Source organism: Marmota flaviventris, chromosome 4, assembly GCF_047511675.1.
Source record: "Marmota flaviventris isolate mMarFla1 chromosome 4, mMarFla1.hap1, whole genome shotgun sequence".
NCBI classification, from domain to species: Eukaryota; Metazoa; Chordata; class Mammalia; order Rodentia; family Sciuridae; genus Marmota; species Marmota flaviventris.
Window position 1 is genome coordinate 15,951,843 of NC_092501.1, and position 15,095 is coordinate 15,966,937.

The following is a 15,095-nucleotide window of genomic DNA, read 5'->3' on the forward strand; positions in this document are numbered from 1 at the left end:
GACAGATAAATGTATGGATGTCCAGCTTCAAAACCATGACCCACCACAAGGACAGCATGGGGCCACTGGTTTTTCCTTGGGTAGGGGTGGGTAGGATTCTTGAGCTTCATGGAGGCCTGGGAGGCAGTTTTTGGAGGCTTGTGGGGAGGAGGGATTTCAGGTGAAGAGACTCACAAGGCTGAAGGCCAGTGGCTGGAGGAAGCTACAGGGTTGACTGCAAGAAGTTGAGTCTTGCTAAAAGAGGGGGCCCTGGGGGAAAGAAGGGGTCATGGAGTTGTAAGAGGGAGAGGTGAGGGGCAAGTGGGAGCCAGGGTGAATTCTGAAGAGCCGTGTGTGTGTGTGTGTGTGTGTGTGTGTGTGTGTGTGTGTTATGGAAAGGAATTCATGTTGTGTCCTGGAGGCAGCAAAGAGCTATTGAAGAGGTTAAGCAGGAATGTGACGTGACCAGCTTTCTATTTTAGAAAACTTACTCCGGCTCCTGGTGGAGGATAAACTGGACGATTAGTAAGACCAACAACTAGAAGCTGGTTAGGGAGGATGTCAGTGACCAAAGAGCAGTTCAATGCACCAAGCGCCTGCGCAAAGCCAGGGAAAGTAGAAACAGGAACTAGAAGACGCAGGAATCGAGGTGCTTAAGGGGAAGAAAGTAAAGGAATTGATAATGAGGGCTCAATTTTTGAACTGGGCATTTGGTTTTAAAAAAAAGTGGGGAGTGCTTTTTAAAAAACTAAAAAATATGTTATAAACCATTTATGGTATATAGGAAGTTGGGAAAATAAAGAGAAGAAATACCCATCATTCTAGCACAACCCATATGCTTATTTTGATTCATTTCCTTCCAACAGATCAATTTCTTTCTTTCTTTTTTTTTTTTTTGGTCGGGGGGGTGGGTACCAAGGATTGAACTCAGGGATGCTTGGCCACTGAGCCACATCCCCAGACCTATTTTTTGTATTTATTTAGAGACAGGGTCTCACTGAGTTGCTTAGTGCCTTGCCGTTGCTGAGGCTGGCTTTGAACTCAACGATTCTCCAGCCTCCTGAGCTGCTGGGATCACAGGCGTGCAGATCCAACATATCAATCTCTTAGGTGACGCTCTTCTTGAATGTTGGATGGTAGTTGGGCAGCACTGTGTTCTTCATACCTGTGCAAGACTCAGTTTAGACCCACATCTGGAAGCTCCGTCTTCGTTTCTTATTTTGAGGAAGACAATATTTCTGGCCCATCTCAGAATCAGTCACTTTGACCCAGGTCTTATCATGAGCATTTCGGTGTCATTTGTTCCATAGCTTGTGCAGTAGATGACATGTCCCTTCTCCTTCCCCACAGGCCATAAAAATGGTCAAGGTGATGAAACTCCTTATGCCTTTGTGTCCTGGAAAATTGAGCCTAAGCTGCCAAGAAATGACAGTGTTCAAATTGATCCTTGCTCTGGCCTGTGGGGCTGGCTCTTGGAGAAGTTGGTGGGGAGAGAATGGACTTTCCATTTAGCACTCTGCTGTTTTCACTGCCAGGGCATGACCTGAGCGTGCTTCAGCCCCCTGCCTGGCTCCACCAGGAGTGTCCACTATTGGCAAGTTCCGAGTTCTCCACAGGCACGAAGAGAAGGCTGAAGCCCTGTTTGGGGAAGATGTTATGCAGCATGTCAGTGGTCTTGGCTTCAAATGAAAGGCCTCAGGGGGACATCCAGACGGTGCCCTTGTTCTGCATTATCAGGCCGAAGGGTGATCTTAGGCAAAGCGCACATTGGACAGAGAGAGGCCAGCCTGGAAGGGGAGCCAAGTCCGTTTGCTAAACCACGGTGCAGTTTCAATGGAGCATTGGCAAATATGCAGCTACTGGATTCATTCTTTGGATTCTTCCTGTCCCCGTGGCCACAGGGAGACTTTGTCTCCTGGGCATCCACTGGGAGAAACGAGTGATCAGTGAATCGGGCACAGGAGGGACCTGAAGAGTGGCAGAGGAAGAACTGGGAACATGCTGCTGACCAGAAGCAGGGGCCGGAGCAGTCTTTATCTGTCACCTGCCCTTGTGCAGGGAGAGCAGGATAGCATCCAAGGGTATGTTCGCTGGGACTTTGCCCAGGCTAATTTTCCATGACAATGGCTGCTCTATGCTCTTTGAGGAGCATTGCAATGGCTTTGCAGGCCTTGTGTGGCCCTGGCCCGAGTTGGAAAAGACTCCCTCTTGGACTTCCGGCTCAACCCAGGAGCGGGTGAGGGACTCTGGCTGCGAGTTACCCGGGAGGCCAGACAAGCATCTCCCTGCTGCACCACCGTTTTTACAGAAGGGAGCCTTTACTGGTCACAGCAGGGCTGTCCAGGACGCAGCAAGTGGCCATCCCTGACCACTGGGCTCTTTCACTCCAGGTGGAAGGAAGGTTGGACTTTGTACTCCACACAGTCCCTGAGAGATTCTGCCAGACAGCATGTCAGAGTGTTTTTCTGACTTTCTGGGGGCCTCACTCTTCCCAGCCTGTTCTTATGAAAAATGCTAGGTGAGGTCAGAGAAAGAAAGACACCTGGAAACCAGTGCCGGGCTGAAGTGCACCAGCAAGAGTGGACACTTAGTGGTGAGCAAAGTTACAAGCTGGTTTTGATGTTCCCTGATGTCTTTAAGAATAGATAGAGAATCAAATAAAGGAAACTACTGATAAGGGATTTGTGACATAAGCAAGGAAAAATGTAAGTGCTCTGTTCTTTTGAGAGCAATAAAGACAGCAAACAAGGAAATGCCATAAGCCGTGACCCATAGTGTGTACACACACAGGGGAGATTCTTGCTTTCAAGTCACCTTCATAAAAAAATAAAACTTAGTGAGGGAAATGACTCATAATTACTATTATTAGTATTTTTTAAGTTTGTTCTTTCAATCAAGGTGGCTCTTAAGTAGAGTTTCCCCGGGCAACTTAATCTCTTATGTCAACATGTTGCCTACACAGGCCTCACATTCACACCTTGGGCGTAAGAGTCGAGATGGATGCTGTCCACAAGGCAGCCAATCCCTTATTAACCCCATGGGGACTCTCCACTTACAGTGCTCTAGGCTTCCTAAGCTTAAGTGCATGGGTCCTGAGGCAGAGACAGGACCAAGAGGAGCCTTCCTAATTCTTTTTGGCAGCAAGTGACAGAAAGCAACTTTGAAGCACTTTATGAGCTAGGAAAAGACAGCTCCCAAAAGAATTAAAAAAAAAAAAATTGTTTCTAGAAGAATGGGGAAGAGGAGCAAGGTAGGCAGAAGTAACAGTGTCTACTGCAACCTGTGCCTGGGCCCTCTTCCCTCCCCTTCCTCTCCCAGGTGCTTCCGCTGCCACTGGGCCATCTCCCACTCAGGACCTCTTGTTTGATCTCAATTCAACTTTTCCCACCTTGGGCACATGGCGGGCATCCCAGTGAAAAATCCTGATCTGTTTAATGACTATTCGAGGTAGATCAAGGCCCACTAAAGAATTAGGATTGGTAACAGGCCAAGACTATGGAATGAAAAGGATCCTGCGGCCTTCGAATCTTACATTGGGGCTAAGGTTGATGCAGCAAAGAGATGTAATTAAAAATTCTTCCCTTTCCATCTCAATAAACCACCTAGTCCCAAGATTCCAGGGAGTGAGCATTTGACAATATTCAACCTGCACTGCTAAAAAGCCAATATTTGACTGCTGATTGTGCTAAGAAATGTAAGAAGAAACTCAGCATTTTGCTTTGACTCTTGCCTGCAAGTGAGTTCAGGTCAGGAATCATATGGACAATTTTATGAAGATTCAAGGATAGGGCACATGAGCTCAGAAAACGGAAACCGGAGACGATTCTTGATTCCCACCAGGCACGTCAATAGTAGGTCACTTCCTCTTTCAAGCCATTTGCTGGAAATGTGTGTGTTTGAATGTTTATTTACTTAGCTCTACACTCCTGTTAGGCTGCAAGAAAAGTATTAATCTTGTCCACAGCAGTGTCCCCAACACCCAGCAAAGTACTCCCAGTGTTTCCAATGAGTTCATGGATCTTCACCTTAAGCACCACCATATGAAAGACCAGCTAACTCTATCTGCTTCTATCAGGTCTGACCTCATTTGGTTCCTCTGCTTAATCGCTTTTTCTCCCATAACCTAGATTGCACCTGACCATCCTGCTCTTTTATACATCATGAGATTTGAGGTTAGCTTCCACCACTGACTATTCTATTTTATTGGTTCAAATTGTTGAGTGAGGTAGTGGAGGAAGATAGAGAGAGAGAGAGAGAGAGAGAAATGACCAATTAATCAGCTCATCTATTTGCATCAGGTCACAGGTCAAGAGCCAACCAGAAGAAGATTGATTACCCTTGAGTCTGATGGATGCCCACTTTGATCATCAGCTGAAGTGGAGGCAAAAGGTCACTATTAATGGGTTCAAAACAGGTTCCTGGTCAGCATAGGTCCCTGCATGGGGAATTTCGTAGAGGAAAAAGGTATGTGTGTAGCAGGCAATGTTTGACTTCTCTTGTAAAATAAGACATTCCCCCTAAAGAGCTACTGTAATCAGAGAGAGAAACCACAAAGGCAGACTCACACTAATCAGTATAGATCCTGGTGCGTCCCTGCATGTCTGCCTTGCTGCGTGATCTAGCCATCTTTTCTCCCTTCTTTCCAGAAAAGACATCTTTCCTGGCCACAGGAGAGTGCATGTGATTCAGAGGGGACTAATGGGTGAACTTTAGCTCCCCAGACACAGTGATTGGGTCAAGGGTGAGCAAAGCCAAGCCAGGAAGAGTCCTTCCCTGAGATTTTAACAATGAATCTGGAAGACAGCGATCCTTTTCTCCTCTGAGACCATGGAGCTGCTGCAGCAAACATTTTCTCCATCATGAGCTGGAAAGAATGAGCCGTGAGTCCGAAGTGGGGACGACAGGCTCAGAGAGCATCCAGACAGCTCTTAACTCCTGATGCCTGAAGGTCAAGTCTACCCTTGTTTTGTTCTTCCCATTGTTCGATTCAGAGATTGAATAAACTCTCCCTTCCTCTCTCTTTCTCTCCCTCCTCTCCTTCCTTTGCTTCAGTTAGTTCAAGTGGACTTTTTCTTGCCACCAAGGAAGTTCTGAATTAATACAAATGCTGAATTTGGTCATTTAGGCTAAACAAATTTTTGCCAGATTATGAATAAAATTCTGAAATGCATAGACATTCGAAGGGGTTGGGGAAGAGTACACTGGCTCAAGAATCTAGGAAAGACTTCGTGGTGGTAAACCTTTACTCTGAGGAGGGACAGAAGATAAAATGATGAAAGGGAGGGAAGGCATAAGAATGATCCTGGTGTGGATGAGCAGCACTATTTTAGCATCTTCTCAAGAGTTGATTCCATCTATCAGTTTTCAAATAGAAATTCCTTTAGAATGTGAACTATTTCTTTTTTCATCCTTTCCATAACCAACAATCTTTACAACAGTTTTATGTAAACTCCAAGAAGGATAGTGTTAGTGTTCTGAAAATACCCAGTGGTATTCTTATTACTTCCACAGTACTGAGAAACCCATTCCTAGTAAGGAATCTTCGTAATAAGAGGAGTCATAATTTAAATTTTCATAACATCTTATTTTTCCTTGCTTTAAATGCTCTTCCTATAATACAGTAGCCCAACAATCTTTAACAGCTTCCAAAACTCTTTTAGCTTTTCCTTGGTACATGGTAGGCCTAGAATAGTTTTAAGACTCTTTTTTGTGCTAAGTATTATTTTTAAAAGTCTGATGAAATCTATGAGTTCTCTCAAGGAAAGTGTACATATTCCATGTGTGCTACTTTTGCATTAAACTCCAGGGGATTTTCAACCACCCCTGAGACCTCTAGAGAACCATCAAGCCCTGGATAAAAACCCTAATAGTTATAGGATCTAGTATTTTAGTTATAGTGCAACACCTGTATGCCTTGAAATGCCCACAGACATCTTTTCCTACCGTTTTTTCTCTCTTTGGGCCTTGTTTTCTTGTGAGTGTTTAAATTTGTTTTATCATGACCTGCTTATTTTCCTTGGGAAATCATTTGCAGAACTTGTTCGGGGCTAGCTTGGAGTTATACACATTCCCCTCTTTCCCCCCCCCCCGCAAAAAAAAAAAAAAATTTGTGCTGGTTTCTGCCAAGTACTTAGAGACTCGACTCTAGTTTAATTGAATGGCTTAGGGTTATTTTGACCACCCAGGTTACATGAATTGGGGACCTTGTGGCAGACTGAATGGTAGGCAAGATATGCTCACCACTTGATTCCCTAATCTAGGAATGTCACCTTATTTGGAAGAGGTTCTGCTCATATAATTAAGGTAAAGGACCTTGAGATGAGGATCTGGATAGTCTGGGTGAATCTTCAATCCAACAATAAGTGCTATTATGAAGGACAAAAAGAGGAGAAACACAAGAAGCAGAAGAGTCAGAGGTCAGAGTGAAGAAGCCGAGAGTCAAGGGCTGCTGACAGCCACCCACCCAGAGTCGGAAGAGACAAGGAATGGACTCTCCTCTAGAGCCTTTGCAGGGAGCCACACCTGCTAACACCTTGATTTTAGACTTCTGGCCTCCAGAACTGTCAGAAAAAAAAAATTTCTGTTGATTTGAGTCCCCAATTTGGCATAATTTGTTATAGCAGCTACAGGAAGTCAACATAAGCTCCAAATCCACACAAGGGTTGACCTGTTATGACAATTCCTCTAGGGCCTTCCCTCATTCCTGCCCTGCTCAGCTGGGAGACAACATTCCTTGCCGTCCCCTGGGGCAGAGAATGTCAAAAACAGGGAAGGGCATTTTACCACAAGTTAGTCTGCCACCATTTCCCCTTTCCAGATGCTGGAGGAAGATTTAAGATTCCCAGGTCAGAAACAAAGGAAAGCTTATTACTTGCAGCAATAGCAGTAGCCAGAATATCAGCATACAAGTCAGTTCCCAACATCTAATTCCCATCGAGTGACATGAAGGAATTCAAATAATACACAAAAATAGTTTTTTTTTATGGGAAAGAAATCTGGGGTTTAGTGAACAAGTTGAACCTGTCCTCCTGTGGTGCCACAAGGAGATGCCATCTTTGTTATACTGGACAGTAGGCCTGCAAGCCCTTTGCTCTAAAGGGAGACACTATTTCCATTTTCCAAGACTAAGCAAATCTGTTCTTTGCTTTGGAGGGTAAACTATCTTCTAAGGCTGGTCATTGACAAACATCCTAGGGAAAATAGCTCAGGATGAAGGTGGTCAGTGCTACGGCCTATAAGATGTGCAGAAATATCAGGGATCCTTGGAGACAGAGTGGTCTCCCAACAGAAGGTGCGGAGGGATGGGGTTTTCTTCTGACTTACTCTCACTCTGAAGGTTTATTATCAGTTATTTATTGCTACTTAACCTTATCTTCCCTCTACCAGAAATGGGCTAGGCAGCTCATGCAAACCTTCCTGGAGGTAACAGAATCACAAACATAAATATAGGATGATTCTGCACATAAAATGCAACGACAGAAATGTGTAGGCTTCCGGCGGGTGAGGACGGGTGTTTTGCAGACTATTAAGAGATTTGGTGCAAGTTATTAAAGCCTATCGCCCTGCAAGGCTGTTTGAGCTGCCTTTCAAAGTACTTCCAAAAGAGGAATTCTCAAACTATTTTGGGGAGTCATAGCATTGTTCAAAAAGTACAACTTCCCAGGGTGTCTACTTTGAAGAAGGCCTGACTTATTTGTATCTAGGGCTCAGTGTGAAGGTTCAAAAGCAAATGAGCTGTTTTAATACTTTCTCTTATTTACGGAAAGTCTACCAGCACTAAACTGTGAGGGAGAATTCAGGCAGGAAAGAAGACAGGGACAAATAAGAATGACAGTTGTGCCAGGGACATTTCTCTTCCTGACAGCACATTCCCACCTATGGGTTGGTGGTGGCAGCGCCCAACTGGAGGCTTCGGTTGAAGCAGGAGGAGGCGGGAGTTGGGTAAGCCCTCCCAGCCCCTCCCTGTGATCTGTTTTTATTTGTTGTTCCCCTATGTGAGGTGTTCCCTAGACTAGGAAGCTAGCTCTTCACTCCGCTCTGAGGCTGCTGAGCCTTTCACCATCTGCTACCTAACTCGACAGCCCACTTGGGACTAGAAGTCCCCAAATCAACTAGACTGAACAGAGTTATACCTCAATTCAACAAAAAAATGCCTGCTTTCTACCAATTCTCTGGATCCCATTGGTATGAGACCAACCTTTACAGGGACATAAGTCAATGAAATGCAGGTAAAATCAATTGATTAAGCTGGGGGGGGGGGTGGCAGAGAGACAGAGAGACAGAGAGAGGAGACAGAAATAGACTGCAAAGTAACGAGAAATCCAAATTACCTTTGTTACGTGAAGCAAAACATTTCTGAATTTAGTACCTAGCCTAGAACAAACCCAACCACTGAGATGTGAACCTTTTTTTTTCTTCTTCCTCTTTTTTCCCTTTTTATTTTTGAGAGCAAAGCACATGTTTCCCCCTGCGTCAGCAAGCTGGGCAAATGCTGAGTTTAAGGCAATCAAAGGGCATGAACTTGAACTAAAGTTTGAAAATATAGACTGTCCTAGATAGTATCTCAAGGTTGGGAGACATTTTGACATAGAGCTGAACATAAGTCTTTTCTCCTCCATAGAACCAGTTACCCTCTGCTCTGGAAGCCGGAGAAATGGTTTACATTTCCCATAGTGAAAACAAAGACGTTCCCAGTTGAACAAAAATCACAGTTTTCCCACAGTTTGGTTCTTTATCTTGGGTCATGGGGGACATCAGACCTTGAGCTGGAAGGTGAGTTTGTAAGGGTGAAGGTGCCTCCAGGAATGGAGCTTGTAGGTTTTACTTAAGAGTTTTCCTAGAAATGTGCAATGACCTTTGATGGCTGTGGGTTAACTTGTGGTCCCAATGGCATCAAATGGTCACACTTAAAAGAGTGCAGGAGTTGATATAGAAAAGAGCCAGGTTATCTGCCCAGATCTTATAACAAGACAAAAGGGACTCTAAGCACCTTCTCTGACAGAGTTCGGGGTCTGGAATCCTCAGGAAGAGGCCCAAGAGAGTCAGATAGCTCAGTGGGCAGGGATAGGCCCAACTTGAAAGTCAGCTTCTAGCTCAGTTAAAGTAGGAGCAAAATGGACTGTCAATTGTAGTTCAAAGAGCCCTTTGCTGGGCACCTTGATGAGAGTTTCTCCTTTGGGAGGGACCAGGGCCTTCAGCCAGGCAGAATCCAGAATTGCAAGGTCAGAAAGCATGAAATCCTCCAGTGGATCTTCAAGAATGAGAGTAAACGGGGCCCTCCTACTCCCACCTCTTGGTCTCTGAAATCATGGGTCCTTTCTACTGGAGACAACCCCTCAGAGGTGTCTCTGGCCTAATAAACATACTGCATCCTGAACATGCTCCACACCCTTCTAGGGAGTGTCCTTTGAGCTGGCATCTCAGCTATAGCATTGACAGGCTGTCCTGACATTCTTGGAAAAGGCTATTCCAGTGCAGATCACCAAGTCAACTGCTAAAGCAGATGTCCAATTGGAGAATGAAATGCCAGTGTCTGCCCTTTGCAGGTATTCCTGATTTCCAAGAGTGATGTGTTTGGCTTCAGGGAAGGGCTTCCATCATCTGTAACTTACTTTACAACACTCTCCCATGATATACACATGTTGGTGTCAAACTGTATCCTCAGGGAAATTAGTGACTATTTGGGCTACTCCACTTAGAAACTCACACTCCAGGGATGATGAGTTTGCATTTGGAAATTGTAAAGGCCATCTGAGATTTCAACAATGTGCTGAATGACTCTAGATTAATGTTCTGTGCTACTCCACATGCTGTATGTGAACCCCAAGAACTGACTTGGGGTTCTGTGCTGCTCCACATGCTGTATGTGAACCCCAAGAACTGACTCTACAAACTCTACCTCATTCAGCCCTTCTACTCTGGTTTTCTGTGGGAAGGTGCCAGCAGATGATTAGGTCGGAGGGAGAAAGAGGCTGAGGATTTATCCCCAATTTCCAAAGCCACACAACTCTTTTCAGGCTACAGGTTGGCAGTGATCCCACCCCTCGCTCCGAGGCTGCAACTACTACCTGGCAGCCCTCTGCTTCAGGTATGGCTCCCTCCAGTTTCTGAAGACCACTTCTTCCTACATCCCTTCAGGCTTGCGAGAGTAGCAAAGCCCCTCACAGTTCCTGGCCCAGCGTGCTTCACTGTCCTTTGCTAGTGCCCTCTGATCCTGACCACACCTTTGCAAAGGTCCCTTCGCTGCACTTTCTTCCATGACCTTGTTTGAGTGTGTCATCTGTTTTCTGCACAGGATTTGACAGATACAAGTACTTTTATCTTGAGTCAACTCTAGAAGTTTTATTAATTAGCATTTTAAAAACAATTTTTATGTGGATAAGTGGTGTTGAAGATGGTAGAATTAATTAGCTATTGCTCTTGCAAAAAAATAGCGTATTAGAATCTATTCCACCAGGCAATTCCTTCTGAACTGCCATTTTGGGTCAAATAGCCACCTGTTTAGGAAAGTTGGCCATAACGAGACGATTGGCTAAAACTTGCCAGGTGAACACTCCTGCAATCATTTCAAGAGAATCCTGTGCCAGGTACTCATAGAATCCAGGACAGATTGCTGGGACTTTCTCAAGTTCATAGGTGGATTGGATGGATTGATGTGTTTGCTTGTGGATTTATTTTTGTCTGCTTGTTTATAAAAAAAAAAAAGTGCATCAGAATTTGGCTGGAACTTCTGGATTGTGGGTGAGAGAACTTTAGCCTTCCCCTACTTCAAACAGTTTAAAGCTACCCACACTTGAAAGAATGATTCAGTAATTATGAACCATCCGACTGGCTTAGATCAGGCCACCACAGAGAAAAGCATTCGCTCTCCTCCCTGACAAAGAGGGAAGAAAAATTGCCTTTCCCAAACACTGCACTTCCCCAAGGATCAAAGACCACAGTGGCTCTGTGTCCTTTGTGTCCCCTTTGTGGACCAAGGGTGGCAGGAAGGAGGAAGGGCTTTGCGGTATCTTCGTAAATGTTGCCGTGGGTGCTCCCCCTGTGTCTGAGGACTCTTTCCAGGAGATGAGGTACATAGTAACTCTGTTTTCAGCTATGAGCCCTTGTTGCCTGTGGGGCCTTAAATGAGGCCAGGCCTTGTTATAATTTACATTTACAAATGCAAATTTCACTGTAGGAAACCTCCAGAGACAGCATATGGCTAATATCCTTGAAGTGCAAGAAAGGAAAAGGGAGGCCCATGGAGGCTGAGCCACTCACCAAGGCCTATCTGTATGTGGTGGACAGGGAGTAACTGCAGCCCTAGTTGCCTACCACATCTGGGCTGCTGTCTGCAGCAGTCCAGTAAACTTAAGTAAATTTAAGTGCAGAATCCGAAAGAGGTACATTTGTCAGTCACAACACACCACTCCAAGTCCAGGACCATGCTGCATGAAGCAGGCTGAGTAGAGGAAGCGGGCTTCCTTCCCAGAGAGCTGACTGCCTGGCTGGGATCCACAACTAACTCCCAACATGGAACCAGAGCCCAGCTAGCCCATTGGAGTGTGACCAGCTCTAAGAACTCAGGAGCACAAAGAAGGGTAATTCAGGTGATGGTTCAAAAAGACCTGGCTCAAATGCTAGCTCTTCTTAGACAAGTCACGTAACCTTTCTAAGCCTCACTTTACCTTTCATTTAAAGGAAATACACAACAGGACCTCTGTCAGAGGATGGTGAGATTTAAGAGCCACCTGCTCATTGCTGAGCATAGAGCAGAACAGCATGGCATGTGCCCTGTTGGCTACCCAGCATTCATCAGCTAATACATTAGCAATTACAGAGAAGGGTACCATCAGCAGAGTCACCTTGCTGCTGTTTCTCAGAGCCACTGTGCATATGGTGTCCCAAAGCACTCCATGGGGGGGTGGGGGGTGGAATAACCTTGAAGAATGCTAATTAAATGATCCAAATGACCTGCCAAGGAAATATGATGCAGAAACAGGATTAGCAGAGGGTCAGCCAATTATGGTGGGATTACTCTGTCACTGATTTGTCGGGGGTGACTGAGCGGCACACAGTATTTGGGGAGCAGTAATCACCTGCTTTCCCACACACGGAATCAGCCTCAGCCTTTCAATCTGCCAAAACGCACGCGGACTGCTAAAAATGACTCAGAAATCCGTTTGCTGAGTTGTCTTTGCAAAGCCTGGGCCGTTCTGCTATGCAGGGAAGGATTAATTGTTCTCAAGGTTTCTGTTTGCTAATCTCCTCACTAGCTTCACAAACACCCAAGGTCATGTCCAGTGTGGGTCAGACTACTGTAATGCAACTCCAAGGTGGTAATAGTCTGAGGCCAGAGTGCATTCCTGTTCCGAGTTCTTCCTGAGTTAATTAAAAAGGTGATCACCAGGCTACCACACAGGAACAGAACCAGAAAGAGACTGCCTGTCTGTCCAGCAGAGGGACAAACATTTCCATATAAGGCAAATGGAGATGAAGTTCCAGAAGCTTGAAAGGTAACTGTGGCTCAAAAGCCAGTATGTGTTCCAGTAGGAAACAGAGCCTTAATCTAGTGTAGGCTCTGCAAGGGCCTCACAGCATAGGATCAATTGGAAAAATCAAGATATTAAACATAGTCCATATTCTATTAATACACAGGAAGATTTTGTGGTTATTTTGTCACTTGCAAAACCTGTGGTCTTATAAATTAACCTATGAAGTGACACGATTTAATAAGGGGAATTAGGATGAAAGTTATGCTGAAGAGAAATGTCTTCATCTCTGGATTTGCCTGGAGTGGTCACTTACTTCTAAGGGAAAGTTTCCCACTTAGGAAAGTCCAGCTTGACCTAGTCGTCAGCATTGCAATGTCTCCCTGGAATCTTCTGGAATTTTCTCAGTTACCTAGAACAAGGTTGATAAGGACTTTCCAAAAATCCATTTTATATCTATTTCATACCCAATTGAATGGATACTATTTCAAAACAAAACAGAACAGAACCTTACAAGGATTAGCAAGAATGTGGAGAAATTGGAACACTTAGGCGCTGTTCACGGATTGTAAATGGAAAACAGTATGTAGGTTCCTCAAAAAACTGAAAGTAGAAGTATTACATGACTCAGCAACCCCACTTCTGGGTATGTATCCAAAAGAACTGAAAGCAGGATCTCAAAGAGATGGCTGCACATCCATATTCGCCGCGCATTATTCACCACAGCCAAGATATGCTAGCAAGCCCAATGTCTCCTGACTGAAGGCATAGATAAAGAACATGGGGAAGATCAAGGCCAGCCTCAGTAAGTGTCTCAAAATAAAAAGGACTGGGGATGTAGCTCTGTGGTAAAACATCCATGGGTTCAACCCCAGTATCAAAAACAAACATACATACAAAAAGTAAAAAAGACAAACAATGTGTCACATACACACACATAAGGGAATATTATTCAGCCTTAAAAATGAGGAAAATCCTGTCATATTCTACAGCATGAGGAAACTTAAGGAGATAAGCCTGTGACAAAAAGACAAATACTGGGTGATTCCCTTTACATAGGGAATCCAAAGTAGTTAAACAAATGGAAAGTGAGATGGTAGATATTAGGGACTGGGGGGTGGAGGAAAAAGGAGTTGCTTAATGGGTAGAGAGTTTCAGATTTATCAGATGAAAAACTTCTGGAGACCTATTTTAAAACAATGTGAATATACTGAACATTACTAAGCTGTCCCTTAAAAATGGTCAAGATGGTACATTTTTGTGGCGAGCCAGCCATGGGCTGTGTGTGTGAGCTGTGAGCATTTGAGCACATGAGGGGCCTGGACTGACCTTCCTGCTCTGACTGGGCCGTGCCTTGTAGGTGTCCTTTACTCCCCCTCTGCCTTTGATCCCACACAGCACCCGGGGAGGTGGGTGTGGCCTCCCAACATGTCAGTCAACCTGCTGACCACAAGACATCACCAAGCAACTCCCTGAAACCCAAACCCTTACCTTATTTGGGTTGAACTTTCTTGCGTGTTTTTCCCCTCAATAAATAGGGTTTCAGGTTTGCTGTCTCTCTCTTTGGCCTGCCTCTCTTGCCTCCCTTGTGGGGGCTGAGATCAAGGAGCTGTCATTGAACCCCAAGAAAAAAAGGTTCTTTCTGTGTCTGTGTGATTATTTAGTGCCAGCCCAATTCACCTGGAGTGACCCTGACTGATTTCGTTGTGTGTTGCGGAACATTTTGTTATGTGGTTTTTATCACAATAAAGAAAAAACATAATTAGTGTTTGAAAAAGTTAAAACTGATTCATAGATAGAGGGATGGGTGGACAGATTGGCAATAAAATGATTAAAATGTTCATTGTAGGATCAAGGCAGCATATATGTGTATGTGTGTTTACTAAGAGTTTTTAAAATTTTTTTGTGTTCTTAAAAATTTCACAATAAGGGCTGGAGTTGTACCGCAGTTGCCTGGCATGTGTGAGAGCCTGGGTTTGATCCTCAGCACTACGTATAAATTAAAATGAAAGATCCATTGACAATTAAAAAAATGTTAAAAATTTTTCACAATAAAATATTAAGGAAGAATGAAAAATCATGTAGTAATTAAGATTTATATTTATACACCCTATATATACTTACACTGCATATGTAGCTAATATAACTCATTTTTCTTTTTGTTTGTTTGAGATAGAATCTTGCCACATTGCAAAGGCTGGTCTCAAACACTCGTGCTTAAGCCAGCCTCCTGCCTCAGCCTCCTGAGTATGGGGACTATAGGCCTGCACCACTGTGCCCAGCTTATAACTCATTTTTCTTAAAAAGAGTTAACATGAATGAGTAGAATATTGTGAAAATAAAAAGAAGGACTCTTCCTTGCATTGATTTGTTCAACATTAACTCATCAGCTAACACATGCAGCAGTTTCTAGAAAATCGACTGAGGTAGAACTAAATAGCAACTAACCACCGAGCAACTAACCTCTGCTCCTCATTCTCCAACTCTAATCCTGCTCCCCAGAGCTAACTGTACCTGATCACTTCTATTTCTTTGTTTCTGGTGGTTATTCCTCTGCCTTAACTAAAATGCTTATACCACTCATTTTATCCGCATTAGACATCGTCTGCTGACTTCCTGCCCCTGTGGATCTGTTCCCATATACTG

The 15,095-nt window shown here is 44.4% G+C and overlaps 1 long non-coding RNA gene across 1 annotated transcript; it reads left to right on the forward strand.

Annotated features, from left to right (window-relative positions):
- Nucleotides 1-1,873: 1,873 nt before the first annotated feature.
- Nucleotides 1,874-4,908, forward strand: LOC139705349 (uncharacterized). Its single transcript, XR_011707222.1, has 3 exons — nucleotides 1,874-2,060; nucleotides 4,278-4,443; nucleotides 4,626-4,908. It is a non-coding gene; the product is annotated as an uncharacterized lncRNA (long non-coding RNA).
- Nucleotides 4,909-15,095: the final 10,187 nt, after the last annotated feature.